Source organism: Vidua macroura, chromosome 1, assembly GCF_024509145.1.
Source record: "Vidua macroura isolate BioBank_ID:100142 chromosome 1, ASM2450914v1, whole genome shotgun sequence".
Lineage (NCBI taxonomy): Eukaryota > Metazoa > Chordata > Aves > Passeriformes > Viduidae > Vidua > Vidua macroura.
This window is the reverse complement of record NC_071571.1, coordinates 28923518-28950647: the sequence shown is the minus strand read 5'-3', so window position 1 is coordinate 28950647 and position 27130 is coordinate 28923518. Positions and strand designations below refer to the sequence as shown.

The following is a 27130-nucleotide window of genomic DNA, read 5'->3' as shown; positions in this document are numbered from 1 at the left end:
GCCTGTTAAATTGAGTCAAAAAGGTAGGATTTTATTGATTTTACAGCAGTGGTAAGGAAAAAATATGCTTTATATGTGCATCATATATTTTACATGCTTTTATGCTTTCTTTTATTTTATTTTAAATTTTAGTCACTATTAACACATACAGATACTGAGATCCTAAAATTCTGTAGTTATAAAAATAAAATTTTGTATTTTTCAAAATTGGTAACCTATACTGTGTTATAGAACTAAAAATAAAAGGAGTTTTTCACCCCAAGCTATCTTTTAACTTAATGTACTTCTGACTGGAGATTAAGATACTAAAAAAAATCCCCAAACAATATAAAAAAGGAACTCTTCTTGAGTTGTTCAGTGGCTAGAATGGATGTGAAGCAGGAATGAGCAAACGTATCAAAGCTAACACTCAATTATTTCCTACTATTTCCAGATTTTCTCTTCTGAGGTCTCTTACCTACTCATGCTGACATGACTTTTTTTTATTATAAATGTTGTTTTGCTACTTAAACATGGTGGGGGGGGGTGGGTTTAGTTGATTTAAAGTTGAAAAATATATCTAAAAATATTATGGAGAAATTCAGAATTTAGTATGTAAGCTTGTTACATCATTAGCAGATTCCCTTGGACCATATGATTAAAATGAATCTGAGTCATGAACACTTTGCAGCGTTCCTATTGAGCAAATGACAACGTGCAAAGTGCTGACAGTACACATATAAAATAAATTCATACTAAATTATAGAATTTTACCAAGCCATAATATTATTGTTTGCTCTTTTGTCTTTAAATATGGGTATGATTATTATGTTTGCCTCTCTTGTAAAAGTACTTCAACTTCACCAAGCAGAGTTAAGTTGGAAAGCATGAAGCTGGTTCAGAGAAATTATTGGGAAGAACTTCATGCAACCTCAGCTAAACAAAAAACTTCAAAAAAACTCTTTACATTGTTTGAATTTTTCATTTCTTTTCTGAAATTTTTTGTGAAGCAGTTTCAGATTGGATATCAGGATAGAGATATAGAAACTTTAAATACAGCAGTGTCTTTAAATTACTGAACAGTAAGAATAAACAAGCTTTGTTTCAGAAATTATTCACATTTTCCTTTGCTCAGTATCTATCTTTGGTGATAAAAATTGAGTTCCTTAGGGTGCTTTTTTTTCATAGTTAAACTGCAAATGTTTTGCAATGGAGATGATTTTTATTGTTCCCTTCTGTAAAAGAGAGGAAGGGTAGCACAAGCAGATGATAAGACTTTCCTAGCACAGTGGCAGAACAAGGGACTACCTCAGGAATGACTTCTTCAGGCTGGTACCTTCAGACCAAAGGCAGTACTTCCATTACAATAATTCTGCAAGTAAAGTTGCTTTTTTTTTCCTTTATTTAATCGTACATTTCCTGATTTTTGTCTATCTGAAGTTTAATTGACATAAATTTTGCTATATAGTCTATTCACAAATCATTCTGTATTCTTGTGATTTTAGTATATACTGGAAGTATGTAATATATATGTGTACATATAAGCCAAAAGGTGTAGGATATTTTGCATACATTGCAAATATGACTGTATTATTATTTCAATTGCATATGCATGTACCCTGTGACTACAGAAGTTCATAGTTACAGAATAAAAACCAGTCAGAGGAATCCAGACTGCTTATTTTTATACTTACTGATATCCCAGGGAAAAAGGTAAAAAGCAGTTTATAAAACCTGGACAAAAGAAGGATGTAACTTTTTTTTTTTCTACTCCCTTGGGCTGAATCTCAGCTGAAACAACTGACAGTTTTTGGACTCACTGAAGGAAATGATGAGTGAAGATAAATATCCAGATGTTTGCTGGCCAGATGTGTAAGGTTACATTTTGGAAAGTATGAATTCTTTACCTGTGTCTCCTGAGAAGGAAGATGTAAATAGTAAACATGCTATATTTTTATTTCTACAGTTTGGAGGGAAAAACAGGGTCCAAAGTAAAACTTTGTTTTGTCTTCAATATAGTGTTGTAAGAATGGATGTAGGTTGAACATCTATATTTGCACAGCATGCAAGTGGCATTTTTTTATAGCCATTATGTCTGCATGGCTAACTTAGCACCCTTTGTACGTTGTTTGAGTTCAGGGGAGATGCAGCTTATGGAACTGTCTTAATTTTCCAGCAGTAGGATAGAGAAAGTCACTGAAAGTTTCCTATTTTCTATTCCCATGTTTCAAACTTATTATTTATGACAATGAAAAATGCAAAGCTTGAATTTTCCCCTCTTTCCCCAGCCTACACTAGGTCTCTCCCTTCCCACCTAACATACAGATCTCCTTTTCAAATAAATAGTTGGAAGCGGCTGCCTGCTAATACAGCAGCACAGCTCATCTCAGCCTGTGCTTGCTCTCAAACTTGGGAAGAGGAAAGAAACGTCTTGTTAAAGTCAAGTAAATAATTTAGCTGCTAGGCAGTAGGAAAAATATTGGATTTGATTGTGTATTATTCCCATATGGGTGAGATATATTTAAAATTGAAACAGAAACCACCTCCCTTAAAACTTAAAGTGACAGATTTTCAAAAATTGGCAGCCAATTTTCGCCTATAATTGTACTTAATGTGGAAGGGCTTTTCCTCTGCTGATGAGGGATAAGAGGGTCTTGCCACCATACTAGCAGTGAGGCAGAGGAGGCCCCTTCCAGCATGTAAAATTTGCTGGCCAGATATTTCTCCACTTCCTTAGGCTAAAGATCTCCTGAGGGCTGGAGACTGATTCAGTGCATGGGAGGTGTTTAACTCATTTTTGTGAACTCCCCACTCCTTAGGGTGTGGGGAATGCGACACACGCATGTCAAGAGAGAAACCTTAAAAAACAAAACAAAAAACAACAACAACAAAAAAACCAAACCCAAAAACAGCAACAAAAAAACCAAACCAAAACAAAAAACCCAAACACGAAACCCCCAAAAACTCCCACCAAAACAAACAGCAAACAAAAACCCAAAGAAACCCCCACCAACATTTAAACAGGGTTATTCTTCTCCTGGGCAGGGAGTGTTACAGCATGTTCTAGCACTGCAAATTCCCTTAACTGGCATTGCCTACAATTTTAAATGCAAGCACCTGAAATGGTTTTTAATCATGTGCTTATGTAGACTTATTTTGTGTTCCCATTCTGCCATTTTATAAATGTTAGAAAATATAACAGCATATAATTACAGGAGCCCAGACTTTTCCTCCTCAGAAAACATAAAGAGCTTTTCCAAATACTTGTTTTGAAGGCATAGGATTTACAACATCTAAATTCTTCAATGACTTACTAATTTCTTCTCAGTCATATATGAGAACAAATAGCTTCTGGAGCATGACCTGAAGAATGGCAATTGCAAGGATGTAGAAATAACTTGTCTCAATTTCTGTGTAATGCTCAAAACATTGCTGGAAAGTATTATGTGCTCAGGATGAGGAAAGATGTTAAAAAGTGCAGACTGTGGAAGTATCACCAGGTGTAATTCTTGCTGAGTCTTTGCATACAAGAGGGAAGGAGAGCTGTTCAGAAGAGAGAACAAGAAAGAGAGATGGAGAGTGACCATGAAGAAAAAGTGACTATAGAAGTGGCTTAATTCTGTTTCTGCGAGTTTAACCCTGCTCCTAGGATAGCTGCTGCTCCCCATGAAGAGAGACCAAATTGCTAGCCTCTGGGAAAAGGCCTTCAGCTAAAGGTTGAGTAACCAGGTGGCACTTGGAGGCTACCCCAGTCCATCACTGCAGCTATGGCAACACAGCTCCCAGGGGAGACAGGGGCTCTGGAGTCTGCCACCACTTGCAGCTGTGGCTTCCTTTTGCAGGTGGGAGAACACGAGAACAGACTGACGATGTCATTCAGATTTGCTACTCAAACTAGTAGTTTCTCAAATGTGTCATGGTGGTTTATCTTTGTGAGTTGCCAGGACTTTCAGTATCATCCTCTCTCTCAAAAACATTTTTTTGTGGTGTTGGCTTTGAAATAATTCCGAGAATATTTTTCCTTGGCTTTGACTTTTATGCCTATAGGATACACTTTGGTGTATTTTTTGCTTCTGGGAGTGAAATAATTTTTGTAGTAGTTGTTTTTTTTTTTTACAACTCATTGGGTCGACTCACAAAACTTTAAAAAATGTTGTTTTTTTAAGTTGCAACAACAGTGGAAGCACTAAGAAATTTTGGATATCACAACAATTAGAAGGAGAAGCCTGGGACAGGCAAAATGGGGTACTTTCAAATAGGAAAATACTTTATGTGCAAGTGGAATATGAAAGCATTGCTGGGTGGGACAGAAGGATGTGAAAGAAAACAGTAGGCATTGAGGGCAGTACAGAGGAATAGACGCAGAGTCAGGATGAGTTTCAGAGGAGTGAGGAAATTTATTGATGGACTGATTTATGGCTACTTCATAGTTCAGGGATAAAGCACTGCAGTATAGAAGCTGTTAGAATGCTTGATGTTAATTACAAAATTAGAGTTTGCACCAAAAATGAATTAAAGTCTTCTTTTTATAATTAGACTCTAAGAAATCCTGTAATAGCTAAGATGTACTTTTGCCATAAAGTTGGGCAGCTCTGTTTGTCCTGCTGAAAATACTCTTGTTGCTTCCCAAATAGTTATGCTTCTAAATTTTGTGATTACCAAGAAAATATAATGATTAAATATAATGATTTTCCAACGTTCAGAAGTAGCAATAGTAGTTTTAACCAGATGAGTTTGGTAAAATTGCTCTCTACACTGTTACCTCTATGCTGTTGTAAAGGAAAAGGCAATGGCAAGTAATAAAAGACTATACTTTTATGTATACTATGTATATTATTCTTGTATACTTTTTACCTCTTTGCAGAGGTCTAAGATTTTTTCATTTTCTCATGTTCAGTAAAAGGCTGATCTAATATTTTTTAGTTACGTACAGATTTATATCTGTTAGTCAAGTAACACAAGCATCCCTTGAGAGGTGGGCTACTGAGCATTAATGTAATTGCTGAAAAGTTTCACACTTATTTTTTAGTTGGGAATAATATCCAGTATGTAGTGGGGGTTTGTGTGAGATGATAGCACCACATTTTACATATTAATCAAAATAATTCACAAAGCTTACTTCATCTTCCACTCTAGTAGGATATGGTTACTACACAAATAATTTTAGGACAGGAAGTAAGAATAATACTGTAATTAACTGAAATTGCAGGGGAACTTAGGTAGTCAGAACGTAATTATGCAATACAGAACTCAGTCAGGAAACAGGATTAAATTTCCTGTTCTTTTGAAAAATGCCAGATGATTGCTAATATTTATAAATGGTTTTTACACATCAACTGAGTGATGATGCCTGTGACAGAGGAGCTGCCTTTAAAATTATGCTAAGCAGTTGGTTCCTTTCTGACTCAGTGATAAAGATGCTTCCTCCAGAAGCAGCTGTTAAATTTTCTTCTTGCAGCACAGATTTCCTTAATGGTGTCACATCCAAACATCAGCCCAAACTCTATTACTTTGTCAGAATTAATCTGTTTGCAGTATATCCAAAGTAAAGTCAAATTGAAAATGACTGAGTAAAACTGTTTTATTTTAGGGAAAAAACCCCAAAAGTGCTTGTTGTGTCTATGTTATGTCAGACACTGACATAGGAAAGTTCAGTTGGCAGGTACTGGTTTAATAGTGAAATGCACAGTTATCTCCAAGTTTCAAATGGTTGCTATATCCCTGTTAACTTTGGTAGAAAATGTTTATACAACCTGTATCATTGCTGAAAGTGTTTGCCATGTCGTTCAGAAGTAGTGCAACAGAAGTAAAGTCAGAAATAAACTGTGCCAGAAGAAATAGAAAACAGGGTTAGCTCCTGAGTAATGACAACTAAAATACAAATGCAGGGAATGATACCTAGTTCAGAAAGAAATTCACTGTATGTGTGATTTGTTCCAAAGACAGCTTTGGAATGCTAACTGAAGCCAAAGTGTTGCAGGCCCTAAGTTTGTCTCAGGTAAATGCTGTATTGGCAGTGGCTTTGAATGCTAAATACCAGCACAGTCAAATGGGCAAGAGTGTAGTCCAGAGCGTAGCTGTTCATTCCCATACTTGAACCACAGGAGCTTTAATTGTAGGCCTGATGTTATTCTCAAGGCAATTCACCTTTGATTATTTTGTTTACTTATTATTTATACAATTTTGTTTGCAACACTTCTAAGGATTTGAAATTTAAATCATAGACTACGATGTTAAACTTTGAAAGAGTTTACAGTTGTAAGCTATTTTTAGACTGCTATTTATTTTAAAGTAAAAATTAATATTTTTTCTTCTAAATTACTGTTCTATCCATAACTGAGAGTAACTCCATGAATTCTTTATAATCCACAAGGGTGATGTACTACATTTATAACATGTTGCCCATTAAATGTTTTGTTTAAGTGGGCATGATGTAATGTTGATTGCAGTCTAGTATAAAATACTTGACTGCAATAGTATTGTAATATTGCAATCTGATACTTGATATATACATATATATATTCATATAAACAAGAATATTATTTGCAATGCAAATTAATATTGTTAATTCTATACCTAATTTTACAATATTGACTAAGTTAGTCTACAGGGTAAAATCCCAGTAAATCCTCTGCCTTCTTAATGATCTTGAGGGATTTGTTCTGCTTTTGGCATGTATATTTGAATGGAAATAAGATTTCAGCAAGCAGTGTTATATACATTACGTGCCTAAGGGCCAGTCTTTCTGATCAATCAACATCCTGAACTCAGAGTCTGAGTTATGACGTTTCTGTACCTTGCTTTAAGGAAAGGTTAAAGTAACCAAAAGGTTACTTCTGCCTTGGGTTCCCATAGTGGTGAGCAGATCAGCAGAGAGATACAAAATGTTAATCCTTCATACTCACTAAAGTATGTCTGACATCATGAGCTTAATTCTTCAGAATTTCTTAGGGAAATACTTGCCAAGACTGTAAAGAAAATGTTTTTACATGGAGCCTTACTTTGTTCTGACATTTATGCAAGGACACAATTCGCCATGAACCTTTTAGTCTTCCTCTGCCTTCAGAGCATAATGAAAGGAGCCTATTCATCCCAGTCTCTTGGCATTTTTGTGGAAAAATAATAGTTCAACTGCACAGGCCCAGTCCTCATCTGAAATATGAGTAAGCCCCGGAGCTGAAGCAATCTGTGCCCACTGCATATTTCTACCAGGTCATTGGACCATTGCCATTGTTAATAAGGTTGAACCCAAACCCAAAATGAAAGAAATAGATAAAAATACTTATAAAGTATCAATGCTTATAGTATAAATATACAAAAGATCATATGACAAAATGTATGTTGTATAATTGTTTATTATTACATTAGGTTTTAAAATATTTACATTTATAGAAATGGCCCTCACTCATTTCATAGTTGGGGGATATTCCTTTGGGAGCAATGGCAGGATGTTTTCTGTTAACCTCATTTATTTTATTTTAACTAGAAAAGGAAAAACTTCTTTAGCCAAGTTTTTTTTTCCTCCCTGTAACTAGGTAATAAACTTGTATCTAAAAAAACACTTGCTAGAAAGTGCTGTTATCTGTTGAAAATTTACGGAAACGCTGCATTTTAATGCTACAATAACTAATGCTCAATTATAGAGGAATTCCTCCGGAAGAACAAGTCATGACTGCAAGTGCCAAACAAATCTGGTGGTGTGACACGGATAGTAAAATTTCATAACAATAGTAATGCGAGGGCTATGTTTTCAAAGCAGATTGTGTTGATAGTACTACAGCTGACCTAGTCATGTTTGATTTTGTGTGTATGTGAGGTATAATATTCCTAAATCATTGAGGATTGAACACAGTGATTTACTGTATATTAAGAGAAGATTTATGAAATTATATCTGGATTAAGAAGTTAAAAGAAAAAATTATGTCATGGCTGTAGGATTGTATAAAAATATGGGAAGTCTTATGTTTCTTTCAAAATCTGTCTGTCCTCTGATTGGTACCCCTGCCTGCAGTGCTGTAACCCAAATGCATGACCATCAAAATAAAACAAAACATTTCTGGAATACCCTATGAGAAGAAAGAATATTTAAAAAATGAAGGTGAGAAATCAATGAGGAGAACCCTTTTCAAAATAGGAATATTATAATATATCATTAATTTAAAACCCAAATTGCTACAGGAAGTCTCCAGGTGTAATGTGTAGGAGAACGAGATACAACTTCACTGCTACTATAAATTGCAAGACTGCTACTGTGATTAGAATTGCAGTTAGCAGGGAAATGGAGACATTTTTTGGATTAAAAAATGTTCTTATTTTTTTCCCCTAAAGATTCTTAAATCTTAAAAAGTGAAATCTGTTGTTTTCAGAGAACGTGTCTGTTTAAATGCTTATCTTTTTACTAGATGTTAAAGAGAACTAAATATTAGTTTATGCTTTTAGATAATATAAAAAGGATTTATGTTGCTGAGAAGTTTTGAATACAAACCTGCATCAAAATTTGATGGTATTATTTTATTACATATTAATATAATTGCTTTAAAATTCTGAGAAAAGATATTCCATACTTCTTTTTCTGGAGTGATTTAATTTTTTTCTAGAGTATCTGATAAAAATGCAAAGCTGACTTCTAAAGGAAGTCTGTTCCTCATTTACATTATGGAAATGTGATGAATTAAAGAACCAAGGTTTTCTTAGAATTTCAGATTTCCAATTAGATGACACAGTCCTGGCAATAGAAAACATGGGTTTGTATGGAATAAGATTAATTGTTTTTAGGAGTATAGGGGTTTTAGATGAGAGGTTTTTCATTGTTTTAATTTAAAAAGTGAATCTTTAATTTTCTAGTTGACTGAAGTGATAGTTTTTTGTAGGAGCATGATTTCCAGTGGTGTAAATTCCATACCGGGTGCGCAAAATAAGATTACTTTTCATCTTTAAGAAGCTGAAGAAATTAAGGACTGGGCAATTCACTTTACACTTTCTTATTGAATATAGATAACATAAGAATCATAAATAACAATATTATCTCAGAAGTAACTCGTCATTTGGTTGCTGGAAGTATAATTCCTTAGGACAGCACAGGGAGTAATTGCTGTAGTGAATGGTTGTTTTTCAGTGTCTTGGATGTAATGATGACACTGGCATTTTAAAAGAACATATATAGAATTTAAAATTGGTTTAACAGAATGGATTTAATTTTTAGTCATAATATTAATTTTAAAATAGTAAGTAATCTTTCTGTAATTCAAGTATCAAATCCTAGATTTTAAAATTTAAGATATCAAAATTAATTATCAAGGTATGTAAGTCTGTGGAAATAGCACATTCTGAGAGGAGGTGCTACACAAAGCTGATATTTAACCATATCTGTTTTATCTGCGTAACTGTGTGTGTGAGTGTGTTGGCAAGGATTGCAATGAATGTCTGAGAGCTGGTGACATTAGTGCCACAGTAGACTAACTCTCCTAGTTCTTTGGGTCACATGAAAAACCGTTCCATTGCTGAGAGTTCCAGGCACTTTGGAAATTTGAAAATTAGGTGACCTGAGGAAATAGTACAAACGTAGCTGACCTGGTGGTGGAAAAAATAAAAGAATGGCAAAGAAAGGCTGAATTTCTTAGGAAAGTGCTTCTAGTTTGCCTAATACCTTTAGGCAAGGGATTGTGAACTGTTGCAGAGTAAGGACTGAGAAGGGTTGAGGCTGTTGCTTGGGAGATTAGGGTGTCCTTTGAGTTGGAGCCTCGTTTACATGTGGAAAAGGTCAACGGAAATGTTGTTGGAGATGTGCTGAGACTCTACCACTTCCCTGCTGGCTTGGGAGGGAGGGCCTTTCCCTCACTGCCCTGTGACTTGTAATGTACTTTACATCCAGCCATAGTGGAGGAAGTATGGAAAAGTCATCTTTGCAGGAAAAAATGTTTTTGAACCTGTGCACATTTAATAGATGGCTATTTTTATATGCTTGTGGCATTGCAAATATATGGAATAATTTCTATTATAAAATGTTTACTTGAGACAAATGAAACCTTTAGACACTATGAAGGGTGAGGCCACTAGGGTAACAAAATGTATTGTTTCTTAAAAATATGTCTTTAAAGTTGAGTCATACAACTGTTGAATGGCAAACAACTTCTGATAGTCAATATCCTGTGCATCCCTGTGATTTTCTGTGTGTATATTGGCTTCAACTGCTACTAAATGTTACAATTGTTGCATTGCACACATGAAAATATAGCCATAGAAAATGCCTGAAGATTTTTGTAGGTAATATTCATGCTATAGTTTTTCCATGCCACTTTCAATATATTTTTAATTGTGTTTAATTTTGAAACAAGAATTTTATTTTTTTAATTACGTTGGTGATATCCTCACTATGAAGATCTCTTAAACCAGAACCAGAACTTTCCATTTGCCAACCCAAAGTGAATTGTCAGTCCCAACATATTCAGGACCTATCTTGGAAGTCATGGACTTGTGAATCACTTGGCTCTATTTTTGGTGGCATAACTTGTAAGGTGAGATAAATCAGTACACTGAGATAAGCCAAAATATGATGAAATTTTCTAAGTCACTGGATTGGCCCCAAGCTGTAATCCTGAATCAGTGTAAGGATTTAAAGAACATTTATAGATCTATATTTGACCTGAGCTGCTGTTTTTTAAAACAGTTTGCATTTAAGGGAGATCAGTAGTAGTTTCTCATGTCCTCAGGGAAGAACCTAAAGAGTACTTCTTTCTGTGAAGGTCAGAAGAATGTTCTCTTACAGAATGACTGTGTTCTGTTGTAATTGCTCTGTTGGAACTAACTGCTGCTCATGGAGACATCCTTTTCCTAGCTGGTTTGTTTCTGATAGCCATGGAAAAACACCTTATTGCAAGCTCTAAGCCTCTGACAAAACAGGATTAGTTTGTGTTAAATTTTGCTGTCTTGGTTTGCAATATGCAAAAGAGCTAACTGCAAATTAGCTTGGGTAATTCTACACAACCTATGGTCACCTAGGAAAGTCTTCACACTTGGTCACTTAGATTGCTTTAAGCAGGAATGTATGCCCCCTCTTAAAGCATCCTGAGCTGGCTGCTGTTCCACTGCCTCCAAAATTTATGCTGCGCAGAATCATGAGTAAGTTTTTGGGAATGGTTTTAATTAATGAAGGCAGATACATAATTGCTAATATTCTCTTTGTAAAGGTAAGCTGATTCAGAAATTTGTGGTTTTAAAAAGCATTTTTGTATGTGCAAAATGGGTTGAAAGAGAGAAAAATATGGTTTTGTACAGCATGCAGGTTCTTTTACAACTGCCAGGTTCTTGCTTGATAGCAACGTGTGCATATATTTCTGAATGACTTTTCCAACTGCTCAGTGTTCAGGATAAGTTTATTATGAAATATTAAAGAACCATTAATGTCCTCTGAGCAAAATAACAGCTTTTGTGTGGGGTCAATGTTAATTTGATTTCTTTCCTTACTGTTAAAATTGTCCATCATGTGAAGGATTTGCTTCACTAATTACTCTCCCACGAGCCAAAAAATAAAGCAGCATGTTCTGATTCAAGATGGGTTAACCCCCATTTCTGTACACAGTAAATGGACATAGCAGGGACAGAATCTTTGTTCCTTCTGTTTTATTAAACTTTGGAAGCAGTAGTCTTTAGTTTAATAAAGGCCCTGTCCTCCAGCTGGATTTGTGAAAGGAAATGCTCCCACACAGAGCTGATTTCAAACTAATGCTTCTTTTATGTGAACATGTTATACTTAGATCTTATGGCACTTGATACAGTGAATACAATCTACTAGTCATCAGTATTTTATAAAAGTGAACAGCTTAGTCTGCGATGTCTCAATACTCTGTCATATTACAGACTTCTATTTATCATTTAAATAATTTGCACTGTATAGTGCTCAGGGTTTCTTTATGTTGTTTACTTTCTATATTCACTTCAAAACTTAATTTAAATTCCTTATGCCTTTTGCATTAAACTACCAATAAATGCTTCTTGCACATTGTTCAGTTTATAGTAGAGAATATTCCTTTCTTATTGGTAATTGCACAGCAGATTATTATGTGGTGAAAAAAAAAATCCATTCTTTTCCTAAGGCAGAAACCCAAGTTCCTGTCTGTTTTGCGGATGTTAAAAATCCCTTGACACTCAAAGAAGAAGAGTGGGAGTATTAACTCTCAGGAACCCTTGGCTGAATATTCATGAAAAGAGTCTTTCTCCTTCCAGCACAGAGAACTAAACTTGTTAGGAATGCTTACTGTGAAAGAAACACTTTATGTAATCTTAATTAAATGAAATACATTTAAGAGCATTTAAGAAATAAATGAAATAAATTTAAGAGCATTTTCTTAAGCAGGAGAGGAGGATTGGGAAAAAGTTCAACTTTTTATTTTATTAAGAAATATACAGAGAAGGACGGATTATCTAAGTATTTGTCCAAGCTTCTAAGCATGAACTTCTTTGGAGAAATTGACTGTAAAAATAATTTTTCCCTACCTATTTTTATATTTGATAGCTGCAGTGGAAAAAAAAATACCCTCTTTCAAATGATACATGCAATGAATAGCCAAACCACTTGCACTGCAAAGTGGTTAAGAACCTTGGAAGTAGCTTTTAACATGGTAGCAAAAACCTCTCAATTATTAGAATTGACAGGAGTTTTTCAGTCAGAGTGACTACTCTACATAATGATATAGTAGTGACTGGCACATAAGAATAAATGGTCTTGCACTGTAATTGAGTAGAATCAGAGGCTCTAAAATAATTTTATTAGTCCACCTTGCAAACTTTTTATGGATTTTGCAGATTTGCAAACTTTTCCTAATATGTAAAGGTATAACCCCACCAGCTACAGGAGTCAAGACTTCATAAACCTGAAGTGGGTTTTGGAGGTGTGGGTTATCTCAGCTGACACAGACCTGGCAGGCAGTGGGAAACGGGGCTACCGTGCCTAAGGGAATCACTGGCCATCCTCGCTAGAGCCGAGGGCTTTGTGTGCGCTGGTTGTTAAGACAAACAGGGAAAGCGAGTGCCAAGAGAGACCGCCCTGCCGAGCTGTGGATAGATGTTGTTATTTTTAAGAAGAAGCCCTCTGGTGATATAACAGGGCTGACCCTGTTAGCGGAGGCTTCATAAATCTTTCTCAAGTGAAAGTTCCTGGCTGTGCAGGTTGGAGGGCAGACAAAAGAATCAAAAGAGCCAGGATGTGAAGTCTCTGTACTGTACATGTGAGCGCTGCCTATGGGACTCTGCAATAATACAACAATAGCCAAGATTGCAAGGCACAGCTTCAGTTCACTGCCTGCTTTCAACTGCTTCTAATAACAGTTTTAATTTTAGATTCCTCATGGCCTTCTACATAAAATCTTAAAAATGTAATGATTCTTTAGCAAGAAGAAAAGAATGAAATGTCATTGAAATATCAGTTTAGAAAATTCTCTCCTTTCTCTGTTAGTACTCTAGTAATAATTAAATATATATTAAATATATAATATATATATATTAAATATTTATATATATATATATATTAAATAATTAGAATAGAAAATGCAAAAAGATAGAGTGACTACAATACGAACCACTCGTGAGTGAATGTTTGATTCACTTTGACTTCCCACACATTTGCTGTGCTGTGATGAAAAGATCTTTATATAATGTATTACCTGTCAACCTACAGGAGACCTTTTTAATCTTGTTATCATCTGTTAATCATTTGAGTTAGGTGCTTTGCAGTACAGGACCTTCTCAAAGCTGACTGAAGAAGTGTCCTTGGAGCATACTGATGACATGCCAATCTCACAGTCTTGAATGAAATTGAGAAAGTTTCTTTGTGGTTTATACTTGCACCTGTTCAAACAATATATGTGTCTATGGAATATACATATCCTCTCTTATTCAATCAGTACTGAAGCCATAGACCTTGGTGTTTGCCAGCTGTGTACTGGTGACCCTGAAAATGGAATAGACACTTCTAGGTCCAAAAATCACAAGACTTCAGCCATTTGAGCTAACTGAACTTACAGTACCATTTAGGCGGGTTTGCAATGCAGCAGGTATTAGAGATTACATAATCCTTAATTCTAGGCTATACCTGAAGCTTTTCTTTTATCCCTCAGTGTCATTGTAAATAATAATAATAATAATAATAATAATAATAATAATAATAATAATAAAAAACCAGAAATTACTTGTGTTACCCTAAAATTCATGTTTCTTGTGCAAGAAGAAAGGGAGGATACAGGAGTGAAAGTATAATAATTAGACAAGTATGCAGGGCCAGCCTGAAAGCCATTTGAGTTGAAGAGGGAGACTTACATTTTTGTACTTGGAGCTGGGAGAAGAGCAAAATGTATGCTGGTAGAGTTTATGTGCAGTAGAATTTCTAGGGCAAGTTCTCCTTTCTTTATTTGTTATTTTAACATTTCAGCATTCCCCAAGTGGAAACTTTACATGAGGTGAAACATAATGAAAGCAAATGAGGAAGTCTTGATTGGCTTTGCAATTTACTTAAAATGTTGGCAAGAGCTTTGATTAAGAGTTTAAATTCACACAGGCTTAATCAAAAAGAAATTAAAATCCCGTAAAGAGGCTGCTCAGGATTCCCTTACAGAAACCAGAATTGTCAGCAAGAGCTAATTTGCTGTGTTTATATCAAGACTGGGAGAAAGGAGTTGGAAATAGAGCATAATTGGGCAGTTGAAGTGTAATTAATACATGTCCATAATGTACTCACAGAAAATAGAAAAGCTACTTACATGTTGTAGATATATGAGCTTAAGGCAATGCTAGCCAGTGGAAGACCCAACCTGATCTGCTTGACAGAAAGATGTACCACCCTGGCAGGTGAGCTGGGAATGAATGAGAACAACTCTAGCAACTGATGGCAGGTGGATGCAATGTTCCTCCACTGGAACAGCGCACAGCTGCCCAGACTTTATCTCCTTATGTTGCAACCTATGCTCTTTTGTTCATTAGTTCAGAAAATTCTTACTGTACATGCTAAAAATTTTCTAGCAACATATTAGACCTAGCCAGAATTAGACTATATTTTTCTCCTTAGGACTGAGTTGTCATTGTCAGGAATGGAAGTTCTACATTGCTGTGCACAGTGATTACGTACCAGACAACAAATGGAAAAGTAGTCTAGTAAGTTCAGATTGGAAGGAAAAAGTGAAAAAACCAGGAAAAATTTGGCAGGAAGATTCTCTGCATTAAAGAGAAGACAGTCACATTCTTTTATGCTATCTTTTACAGCCTAGCCCACAGGAGAAATGTGATTTTTAAAGTGAAAGAGAGTATTTCAGGAAAATAACTTCATTGTTTCACAAGAAAAGATAGAATTTTTATGCTGCTCGTTGTTGGTATTTTATTATTGGGGCCTGAGCCTCCTATGTTATAGCAAAATTCACAGAGATCTGCAAATAATGTAGCCCTATAAGTCTCAGTGTAGATTCATTGACAGCCCTATGCTTTCAAATCTGTATCAAATGAAAAATATCCATTTTCTAGTGTTTGAACTTAATTATGGAAAATTTAGATGGGAAATAACCCCAGTACTTTCACTAAGAGGATGTTAATACTGGGATAGCTAATCGTTTAAGAGTTTCAGCTTTACTGTATTTGAAGCTATTTTGTATTTTTGGCAGGTATTTCAAAATTGTGATTAAATTTGAAATATGCCAAATGTTATGATCTTAATGAACTCTATGCAGACAATAGCTTATAGTAATTAGAGGAAAATCAATGTCCTACACATTGGCATGTATGTTGCTGCCATACTGGAAGATCTATATTTTATCCAGCTACAGACCTCTTCTTTTATGGGGAGAGTAATAAATAAATTGTGTGCTAGTAACAACTCTTCCATGTATCACATCATATTTCTGTATTTCTGTTTCCAACAAGGGTAGAAGGTCCTCATGTTCTATTATACTGAACTGTACCTGTTCAGTTCCCAAAGCCAGGTTAGAGGTAGTTGTGTTCCAATTCACAGTAATTGCAATGACAAAAAAAAAAAAAAAAAAAAAAATCACTTCCTTCTGCCAAAGGGGAACAAAGCAAGGCATTGAACAGAAAAATCCATTTACCCAGTGTTCTTTCTTCCTCAGTGTCTGTGACCCTCCTATGGAATTGCAAATTGTGCAAAACAAACTAGCCTTTTTAAGAAATCTTCAGGACTAAACCACTCAAATAATTGTCACCATCCCTTGAAAAAGTCAAAGCTGCTTTTGACAATAACAGTGTAGATGCTTTGACATTGGGATCTGAAATACATAGACTCATTTAGGAGGACACCATTTTTATATACAGTTGCTCCGAGTTTATGTTGCAGGCTGTAGATACCACATAAGAGTGCATATTCTGTGTGTGATTCTGCAAAATACATTTAAATCCTGTGAAAAATGGGCATGGCCCATTAGCAGCTTTCAAGTATATGTTCATTTAGTAAGTATTCAGAAAACACCAGGTATGTCAAGTCTTGCATTGGCAACAAGTTTCATGGAGTTGTCATTGTTTATAACAATGGTGAGATTAGAATGAGGAACCAAAGCAAAATGCAGAATAAAATGGCTTTTGTATGCTTTCTATCCAACTTTTAGGTAGCCAGTCTTAAGAGTTGAATGAAGAAAGAGACCATCTTGAGTTAATAAATGTAATTGCTAGAGATTTAAATACTGTTGCACCCAAGTAATTTTTTATTAAAACTGATTTGTGAGAGTCTGCATTTAATATAAAAAGCAGGCTTTTCTGCTGGCATGGGAGTGAGAACAGCAGCGTGATCTATGATGACAGCACGTGACATGTCCAGTGTTCTAGGATCTAGTGGTTGTTTTGCTTGGCCAGTGTCACACAGCGAATTCCATAGGATTTTGTACCCCATTCACTGTGCTGGTGACAAGATCTGAAGTCACTCAGCAGACAGAAAATCAACAGCTGTTCAGCCTATTGCTTGCATGTGCTTGACTCTACTGTTTTTTGTAAGGTTTATTAGCTGCTTTCATTATTTTTGTGGTAACCATTGCATTTTCTGATCCAGAACAAGTTTAGACAGCTATAAAAGGTGATTTTGTGCTGCTTTGTGTGGTTTTAACTGTGTTTAAAAGTAGAAGCACATGACTCTTTATTGACCTGCAATGATTTTAATGAGTTTTCAATAGGTCATCTTGGGTATTTTTTTTTTTAATTGCAATTCCAGTGTGAAATCTCCTCCCTAAAGCATGTTAGTGAGTTGTTCATATTATACTGTAAAATGAGAGATTTCCTTTTTCTTCTTTACTTGCAAAAGTTGGCATACTCTTTGTTTCTCAGTATTTGAAAAAATTGCCCAAATACCCATATTTGTTTAAAATAATTTCCAGTTTTGTGTACGGGATCCTCTATGTCTGCACCTGTGAAAAAGAGACAGAGAACTGGAGTTGAATTCTCAGCCATTAGCGACCAAATTTCCATTTTGACCTGTACAGTGATTCATATGTAATGTTTTTGTATGGCACTTACAACTAAAATATCTCATTACTTCACAAATTATATAAATATTTCCTCCCAAGGGGACGTTTTCTTTTCACAGTACCTTTTTCAAACATCAGTGGAAAAATAAAATTATGTATGCTTAAATACATCTTTCATTTCAATATTTGTTGAAAGACAATGTACTTCTAACAGACAAAACCAATTTCATTATATATCCTGTCTTTATTAGCAAATAATGTCCTCCTAGGAAACGGAGAAGCATTTTGAAATACCATTTAATGGATGACGTTTTTGCTGTTATATTGATTCTTATGCTAATTTATGTCTAAAAAGCTACTGTCAAGCAAGGGCACGTATATATTGGTTAGATTAAAGTGTTTTTTTCAGTAAGCAGTTAAAATGAGTATTTTAGCTCTGCCATGACAAAGAATGTCAAGTGGGTTTTTTACTGTGAAGGGCCTAGGCATTGTTTTTATGTTGCATGTTTTGGTGCCACGTATGGTGTATCGGTAGTGAAAGGAAGATGCCTTTTCTCTTAACGTCTTTACTATCCATGGTGGGAAGCAGCTGATGAGTGCTGTGAGTTATTCTGCTCCTCCTGCTCATCTCTTCCCCAACAACAAAAAACATCCATGTAAAGCCATCCATTGGCCAGCAGGTTGAGGGAGGTGATTCTCTTCCTTCTGGTGAGACCCCACCTGGAGTAGTGCATCCAGGTCTGGAGCCCTCAGTACAAGAAAGGCATGGACCTATTGGAGTGAGTCCGGAGGAGCGACATGAAGTTCATCAGAGGGCTGTTGTACCTCTCCTATAAGGAAAAGCTGAAAGAATTGGGGTTGTCCAGCCTGGAGAGGAGAAGGCTCTGGGGTGACTTGTTGCAGCTGTTCAGTACCTCAAAGGAGCCTACAGGAAATCTGGAGAGGAACTACTTCCAAGGACATGCAGAGATAGGAGAATGTGGGGAATGGCTTCAAACTGAGAGTTTAGATTAGATATTAGTAAGAAATTCTTTACTGTGAGGGTTGTGAGGGACTGAAACAGGTTGTCCAGAGAAGCTATGGATTCCCTGTCCCTGGAAGTGTCCAAGGCCAGGTTGGAGGGGGCTGTGAGTAACCTGGTCTAGTGGAAAGTGTCCCTGCTCTGGTCTAGTGGAAGGAGTCCAGGGGGGTTGGAATGTAGGTGGTATTTAAGATCCCTTCCAAGGCAAACCATTTTATGATTATATGAGTTTTTTATACCCCTCTTGCACTGATTCAACATATGAATATTTTGTAGGAATACCTGTCTTACTAATACTCATATTTGATTTCTTTGTAAGGAACACTTGGCTATGAGTAAGCCCATATCAATGTCCATAGGAAGAAGTATAGGCACCTAGGTTGATTTTTAAGTCTGAAACTTTGTACAGATGATAAATGAGCTGAGAATGGTCACTCAAAGATGACCATAAACAGATATCTGTTCAAGAAATAAAAAAAAAAAAAATTCAAAGCATGCCAGAGAGCAGGATACCTTTAATGTGAATATATCTATACACATCCCTGAAACTGTTTTTTGTGATTTTCAAACAATCTATCTTCCTTTGTACAAGATCTTTGGCTATGGTTCTGTGATGAGTTTCAAGAGATGGTTCTATTATTTTTGGTTGGTCTTTTAAGTGTGCAAAATGGTTGAAATTATTAGCTCTTCTACAATGACAATTAAAATCTTAAGTTGCATTTTGGAGGCAGTCTGGATTCACGGTCTTATCTAGGACTGGATAAGATTTACAATCCGGAGATCTCTGCATCTACTCAAATGTTACTGTTTGTGCTGTGACCAACACCTCTTGCCATCACACCAGGGAACAGCAGATCAGTCATCTGTATCCAGCAGCATGGCTTAAGTCCTTTAAGTAGCAGCCTTTCATGTGAGGGGTCCTGCTTTCCCTTTTAAGGTAGAGATCTTGGGACTGCAGGGAAATGATAAAGCATAAAATAGGCTTTCAAAACTGCTTGTTCAGTGTTTACTTGCAGTTGTCTTAGGTTCAGAAGACTGCCTGCCTTCTGGGCACCCACACCTTTCCCTATGGATGTGCTGAGTGATAAAAACACTCTCTGATCTTCATGCCTGACTTTTAGGTGTTTCTGTGCGCACTGCTTTTAGGACTGTGTTTTTATAACTGAGTCCAAATGCTGTCCATACTGGGAAAAGCAGGGGTTAAAAGGAAAGCTAAACAGATCGTAGAGCCAAGGATGACAGTCCACTTCTCTTGTTTTACATTCCCAGCCAGAAACTAACCCAGTGAGCTGAACTACCCTGCTGAGAGTTGTCGGGAGTGCCAGAGTGAGCAAGCGCATGCGTGTGGGTGTACAGGAGGACAGAAGGGAAGAGCAGCCAAAGAGGGACTTGGGATCATCACTCTGGTTAGAGCAAATGACCAGATGGGCTTTGCCGTGTGGTCTGACTTTTCCCTGGAGCTCTGCTCCCCATCCCACAGAAAAATTTCCTTTCTGTGCCTCCAGATGCAAACTGAAGCAGGACTTCCCACTTGGGGAGAATCCAGTGCAGCAAGGGTGGCATAAGGGGAATCCCTATGGAGCTGGAATTGGTAGATTTGCATTGTCCCTCTGTAGATCCTCATATTTCCATTATTTTTGATGGATGCATACTATTGAGCACTGCCAGGGGAATCACCAGGTATGCAGAGAGAGCTCCTAGCTTTCAATTGCTGCAACGGGCAAGTACTAACCCCAGGTACCACTGGCAGAGATAAAGTATCACCACCTTCTTGCAGGGCTTTGGAGGAGACAAACTGGGGAGGAAATCTGTTTCAGCCTTTTGAGAGGGACAAGTTTGTATCTGTACAAAGCTGCTGATTAAAGAGAAGCAGCTCCCAATAGGGCTTGTAGGAAGAGGGAATGAAAGTAGGGACTGGCAGGAGCTGTGGGAGAGGTGGAAGTTTTCCAGATACCCAAATGTCTTTCTGTTTTTCTACTATTTTCTGTTTCTTCTGAGATACAATTTCAGTGGTTGCTAAGCATTTTCCGAAATTTCTTCTGGATTTTTTTAAATCTTATTTGGCCTTTTTGCATGAGAAATTAAGGGGTGAGTTGGATGGTTTGTTTTTCCCCTGTTGTTTGTTTTCTGTCAAAAAAAAAAAAAAAGTTTCAGTGACTGTTCTGTTACTCCATTAAAAATGTGCCACTGGCACTTTAATTCTGTGGTATTCTACCAGAGGGGAAGAGAGAGGAATTCAGAATAAAAGATCCAATGATAAGCAACAACTCTGACAGTATGTTTCCATTTTCTCTTATATTTGGTATGCTGCTTCAGAGTCAGCAGTTTTAGTGATGTTTGACTTTTTACATTCATTAAAACTTTTGGACAAGCTGATTTAGAATACATCAGATACATAGAATGAGTTAAACTTGGTTTTCTGTGCTGGCTTAAAGTCATTTTTAGCTTAAAACCACTCGCTACTAGACTGGGTTCAGTGCTTTTTAGGAGTCTATGTGAATCTGAAACAAAGTAGCAGCATGATGCCACGGGAAGACAGCTTGAGCTAGATAACAAGGGAGGGATGTGAGGTGTGACTACAGGGGTGTTGTCTGTGGGAAGGTGCCAGAAGCTTCTCCCATGTTGGATAGAGCCAATGCTAGCTGGCTCCAAGATGAACCCACTGCTGGGCAAGGCCAAGCCAGTCAGTGACAGTGGTAGTGCCTCTGGGATAACAGATTTAAGAAGGGGAAAAATAGGTGTGGGAGAAATTGTTTCAAGAGTTAGTTTTTATTTAACATTATCCTACTCTCATTTTGATTAGTAATAAAATTAAACTAATTTGCCCAAGCTTAGTCTGGTTTGCCCATGACACTAACCGACAGTGAGTGATCTCTTCCTGTCCTTGTCTCAACCCACAAGCCTTTTGTTTTGTTTTTCATATCCAGCAAAGGGAGTTACAGTGGCTTTGGGGGGCACCTGGGATTCAGCCAGGGTCAACACAACCCACAAACAAATAACTTTTATTCTTTAAGAGGCAGAATGTTGACTTGCTGTTCTGAAATTTTTAAGACTATAAGGAGCGGCTGTGGTATTTACATGCCCTCTGAACAGAGAGACTTAGCTTTCTCAGAATTTCTCCTGAGAGAAGCTGTGAGAGAAGCAGAGAAAAGAGAATCAAAACAATTATTATCTCATTCACTGCTCCTGTGTTTGTGCCCATGTGGAATGTGGTATGGAGATTGTTTACCCAAGGTGATTGCTTGATTGGATTCTGGTGATGGTGTTTTGGATTCATTGACCAATTTTATCCGTGTGTGTTGGGACTCTCAGGGGAGGGTCACAGGTTTTCTAGTTAGTTAATTAGTGATAGTTCTTATTAGTGCAATATAGTGTAATAATGTTATAGTATAATATAGTATAATAAAGTAATTAATTAGCCTTCTGAAATCATTGGAGTCAGAGCATCATTCTTCCTGAGTCGGGGCTGACAGCACCGATAAATGGCCTCTGGCCTGCTCCAGAAAACATTAGCAGATGCTGATACCCTAACACACTGTTACTGTTCATTTTCTAAAACTACTTTCTTCTTTACCTCTCAATGGAGCAGAAGTACTTAATTTGTTTTCTGGATGTTTTTATTTAAAATGCTTGACGCAAGGTTAAACTTAGTGGACTGCAGAAAATAAACTCAAGGCTCAGAAGATTTGTAGGTAGCCATAATTATCTCACATTTAAAATGTATAAGTGAAGTATTAAAGAACTCTCAAATAATCATTGGAGTTTAATAATTTAAGCACAATAAGCATTTAGCTTACATTTCTAGAATATGCTGTTACGATGTTCATTTTTACAACATATGAGAAAAGCCTACACATAAACTTATAAAATGTACTTCTAGTGGCCCAGCAGGATAGAAAAAATATATCTGTTTTTTGTTAGCAGTATATCTACTAGCTGTTTGAAAAAATTCATAATATAAAGACACTCAGAAAGGAAATAAATATTTTATTTTATCTCTTTGTTTCTAATTTAAAGTTGAAAAGGAAAGTGAAGCTTTTTCTGTCCGTAATAAATTCAGATTTCCTAGAAGGACACACGGATTCTTTTGCACTTATCTTTCAATTTTTTACTCAATAACTCTTCCAAACCACAGTGCATCATAAAATATTATTTACATGAAACATAATAAAAACCTTTCCTTTAAAACCAGGTATTTGTTATTTCTGAGTAGTCCAAAGGCAGAGACATAAAAATGATAGCATCTCTGGTATAGCCATTTGTAGGAATTGAAACGTCTTCTGTTTCAAGCCTCTGCTTGCTTTATATCTCCTCTGATAAAGTCTAAAAATAATGAAGGTTGTTTGGTGCTGAGTGGTGGATTTTGGAGACTGACAGAATGTTGTATGCCCAAGAAGACATGAGGGTCAGTCTAGAGAAAATCTTGCAAAAAGCTCTTTGAAACATTTGGATTTGAGAAGAAAATTGGCCCTGTTTCCTTACATCAGTCAGCAGAGCTGGCCTGGGCCATCTCAGATGCTGCAGGTACCCGTGCAGATGATGCACAAAGAGTCCTCTCTTCAAAGCAGCATGAAGTTTCAATTTGTCCTGTTTGTACTTCCAGCAAAACGACCAGGTGTTTAATTGTTAATCCAGACTGGTTTTAATCTTCCGCAACTGAGATCCTGGATATTTTTGCTAGTCATCTAAACACCTGTAGTGTTTTGACAGAGGAAATTTGTACTGCACAATCTGCTGAGCAAGGAAGCTAAAAAGTACAGCTCCCTTCATTTTCCTGTGGGCTCTGGGATAGCATGTGTCCTCAGAGCAGGGCTGGAGAACTGGGCCAAAAATCCCACCACTGTGGAAAGATTCTGGAAGAACAGCCTATGAGGACAGGGAAGGTCTCCTGGGAATGGCAGCATTGGGCTCAAGTGTACTTTTCCCACTGCCTGAGGTAATCATTTGGAAAAGTCTTTCTTCCAAAGTGTCTTCCCACTGAACTGGGGTATGAACTATTTATCTGTTTCCTGATTAGGGGAAAGGCTGCAGCAGGAGATGAAAAGAAGATTCAGGTTTTGTTCCATATGTGGAGGATTATCTGTGGCTTTGGGGAGGACAGTGTCTGCCCAGCCCTTGTTTCCAGGGTGTTTCCAGCCACACCAAGTACTTTCTAGAGAAGCCCCAGGAGCACAGTATTTTGCAGGAACAGGATGTATTTATTTGCCAGTGAGTGGATTTAGAGACTGATCACATTGGAAAATCTTGTTCTTAACCTTGGGTTACATAGATGTAATTTGTGTATGTCTCCACACTGTCTCTATATATATTTATACACACATTGATGTTACCTGTGTACATGTAACATGTACAGTACTTGTGAGCTGCGAGTATCTGATTCAGGATAAGAAAGACAACACCAGGACAGTATCACTATTTTTCTCCTACACAAAACTTAAAGTTTTGATAATACTGCTTGATTAATTCTAGCTATTGCCAATTTTGTAAGTAAAAAGCAAATTTTTCCAGTTTTTTAGGCAAGCCCATAGAATGCTGAGAAAGGAAATTGTATCTGGCAAGTTAAAGTAGCCTGGATTGCTATTCTTTACTTCCCAACAACACACACCCACACAAACTTTGAACTCCATTGCATCCTGAATTCCTACTGGCTGCATTTCCAAAGATTCAAATTATTACTAATAAAAGAAGTCATCAGCCCGCATTTCCCTCTGAATTTTGAAATAGATGGTGTGACCTGCACTTGCCAGTTTCCAACATTAATGGATGAATCATAAGAAGACACACTTTATTCTTGTTTATAATTGGAAAATGTTGGCCCTTGTGTTTAGGAACTTCTTTTTTTAAAACTTTCTTTTCATTATTCACAATATCATTATTATAAATGTGGGAAAAGTTCCTAGTGGGAAAAGAATGCTTCAGACACACAGATCCCAAAGCCAACCCCCGCACTGCAATTTTCCTATTGCCTCACATCTGGAATGTGTAACTAGCAAACTCACCCATAAAAAGAATTATGGTTGAGCAAGTTAAAAAGTTAGTATTTGATGAAGAGAGGCATTAAGTTGACCCTGATAAGGATGGTTTCTTTACAAGAAGCCACATCTTTTTTTTAAAAGGAGAGGAAAAAGAAAAGACATGCTAAGTTTTAGCCTAACTCAGGAAGTTAACCCTGTTAAGGAGAGCTCAAGCTCACACAGCTGGCTTGTAATCAGGACTGACTGTATTGCGCATTGTCTTGCACATGTATCCAGTTTTCTTCCTTTAAAAAATAATCTGTATGTTGCAGCTGGGATATAATTATTTTTACAGTTTATAGTTCATAGCTCATATGTAGTGAACACTGTAGTGAAGGGGTATTAGACTGGAGATTTTGATTTTATCTTCCATTAAACATAATTATGTATTTCTGTCCTAATACTTGGAAGGAGTAAAATAAAACTGAAATCAAAACAATAAAACTCAACTAAAATTATTACGTGTTTCAAAGTATGCTAAAATCAGCAGTAACAGATTTAGTAAAAAAGTAACAGGTTTAATCTATTGTTGACATAACTAAATTCAGTAAATGTATTTAATAGATGATTTTTTCCTTTCATAATTTCTAGTTGGACAGTGGAGAGTTGTAATTATGGAAACATTTGCAAACCTGATATGTCTGAAATCCCATTCATAGATTTCATGTGAATTGATAAAACATAGTTCATTACAAGTGTCTAATTGTGAATTCATGTTTGCATCAGCTTTGCAAGGGTCTATCAAAAGGTGAATCTAGAATTGAACATTCGCTTTTTGTATTCTCTAACTTATTTTAATAGATAACTGTCTGAGTTTATAAACATCTAATAGAGGAAGCCCTGAGATTCAACAATCTTACAGTCTTAAAAAAAAAAAAATTAGAAGGGCAAATTGATCCAATTTCCATTTACCATGGTCAAAGTTATGGATGGAAAAATTACACAAAAATTCCGTGAGTTAATAACCACCAAGTTTCCTTTTTTCAAGGCTGATACTGCCAAGTATATATTTGATTCTTGCCAAAGGTAAACTCCATCCTGCAGGAGCAAAGAAATGGAAGAACTGCAGGCTGACAGATCAGGTAAAATGCTTGCTGAAGAACTGTAGAACAGTAGGAAATTTTCACTGTGAACCCCTAAGAAAAATTTCTCAGGAAGTAGTGAGTCAATAAACCCACAAAGACCTACTGCATTTTGAAATAATAGGAACTGAGGAGGCATTACTTGAAAGGTTTGCTTATATAAATATAACAATGTTGATAATAAGAAAGAAATATAATCAGGCAAAAGAAGACATGGATCAATATCAAACCATCTTGAACACTCAGAGAAACAGAGGCAAAACTTCATGACCTTACTAATTCTGAAGTTGAATAATTTTTTACAGATAAGTAAATTTTTACAGATGAGGTCTCCACAGCTACAAAATAATCATTCTATTTGCTACTGAAGAATTTACATTAGTTATTTTGTTAAAAGATGGAAAAATTCCTGACTACTGCAGCTTGATGTCTAATATGTTCAGCACAAGTCTTTCAAATGTGTGCAATGAAAGCATCATGCATGGAATAACCCTCAAGCTGGAGTATGCTATCCTGAGAGCTTAAATCCTTCCTCTCCCTAAGTGATCAGATAAATATGAAGACTGATTGGACCATTCTGTCTATGTGATTGCATTGCCAATCTGTAAGAGAACACTGTAAAATATAGGTGCACATATGATTAATATATCAAATGGACACTGAAATTTGCTCATCATCTAAAGTTCAAACCATCAGTAGTTCAGTATAAAGATGTTCACATCAAATTACTCCATTTGGGGAAGACACAGTATCTTTTTTCAAAATAAGTTGAATTGCCTAGTAGCCTCCTAAAGAAATGCAATGTATTACATTAACCTGTCTGCAACTTCCTTTTAATAGCTCAGTTTCCAGACTTGTTTCATTTCTTACAAATTCACTGATGTACTTGATGTGGTCTTGGTGGTGTTTTTTTTTTTTTTTCCCCAGTTAAACTGCACAGAAGCAGCTAAACAATTTAAGAAGGATAATATTGGCTATGCAAACTTGGCCAAAAGAGATGCCATTGCACCTATGGGTGTCTAAAATGATTGGATGTGAACAGGAATCTGTGAATGATGCAAATTTTGAGTAATTTGAGTTCCAGGTACTGAGTCTGACACTAAATGTATCTGTAGTAGCTGTGAGCAAGATGGTAAAATAAAGGCATTTCCCTTTTCATCAGCTTTCCTCTTCACTACTTTCAGTCAGGTTGTTATCTTTTAGAAATCTGAAACTGGTTTGTGCTGACAAAGAGTTTGAAAGCCATTAATATTATGGGCTATGCTTACCTTCCCAGTGTACTGCAGAAAAGGGGTCAAACTTCTGAATCCTACAGAGGCTTAGATTTCTCAGGTCACTATGAGCATGTGGTGTGGGGGTTGAAACATCAGCTTCACCACTTCATTATGCTTCTGCAGTATGCCCCAATAAACAGGAAGTAAAAAACCCAAAGGAATGTAAATCCTAAAATATTTGGTACTGTCTTTATTTGACAGCCGTTTTCTGGCTGGTAGAAATCAGCTGGGAAATTAGGGACTGGTCTCCAAAGATGGATTAAAATGTCTAAAGAACTACCATGTAATGCTGGATAAAAAATCAAAGCTTGAAAAA

The 27130-nt window shown here is 36.4% G+C and overlaps 1 protein-coding gene across 2 annotated transcripts in view; it reads left to right on the top strand.

Moving 5' to 3' along the window:
• Positions 1–27130, top strand: part of AGMO (alkylglycerol monooxygenase) — a 192748-nt gene that overhangs the window by 29791 nt on the left and 135827 nt on the right. The window lies entirely within an intron of this gene.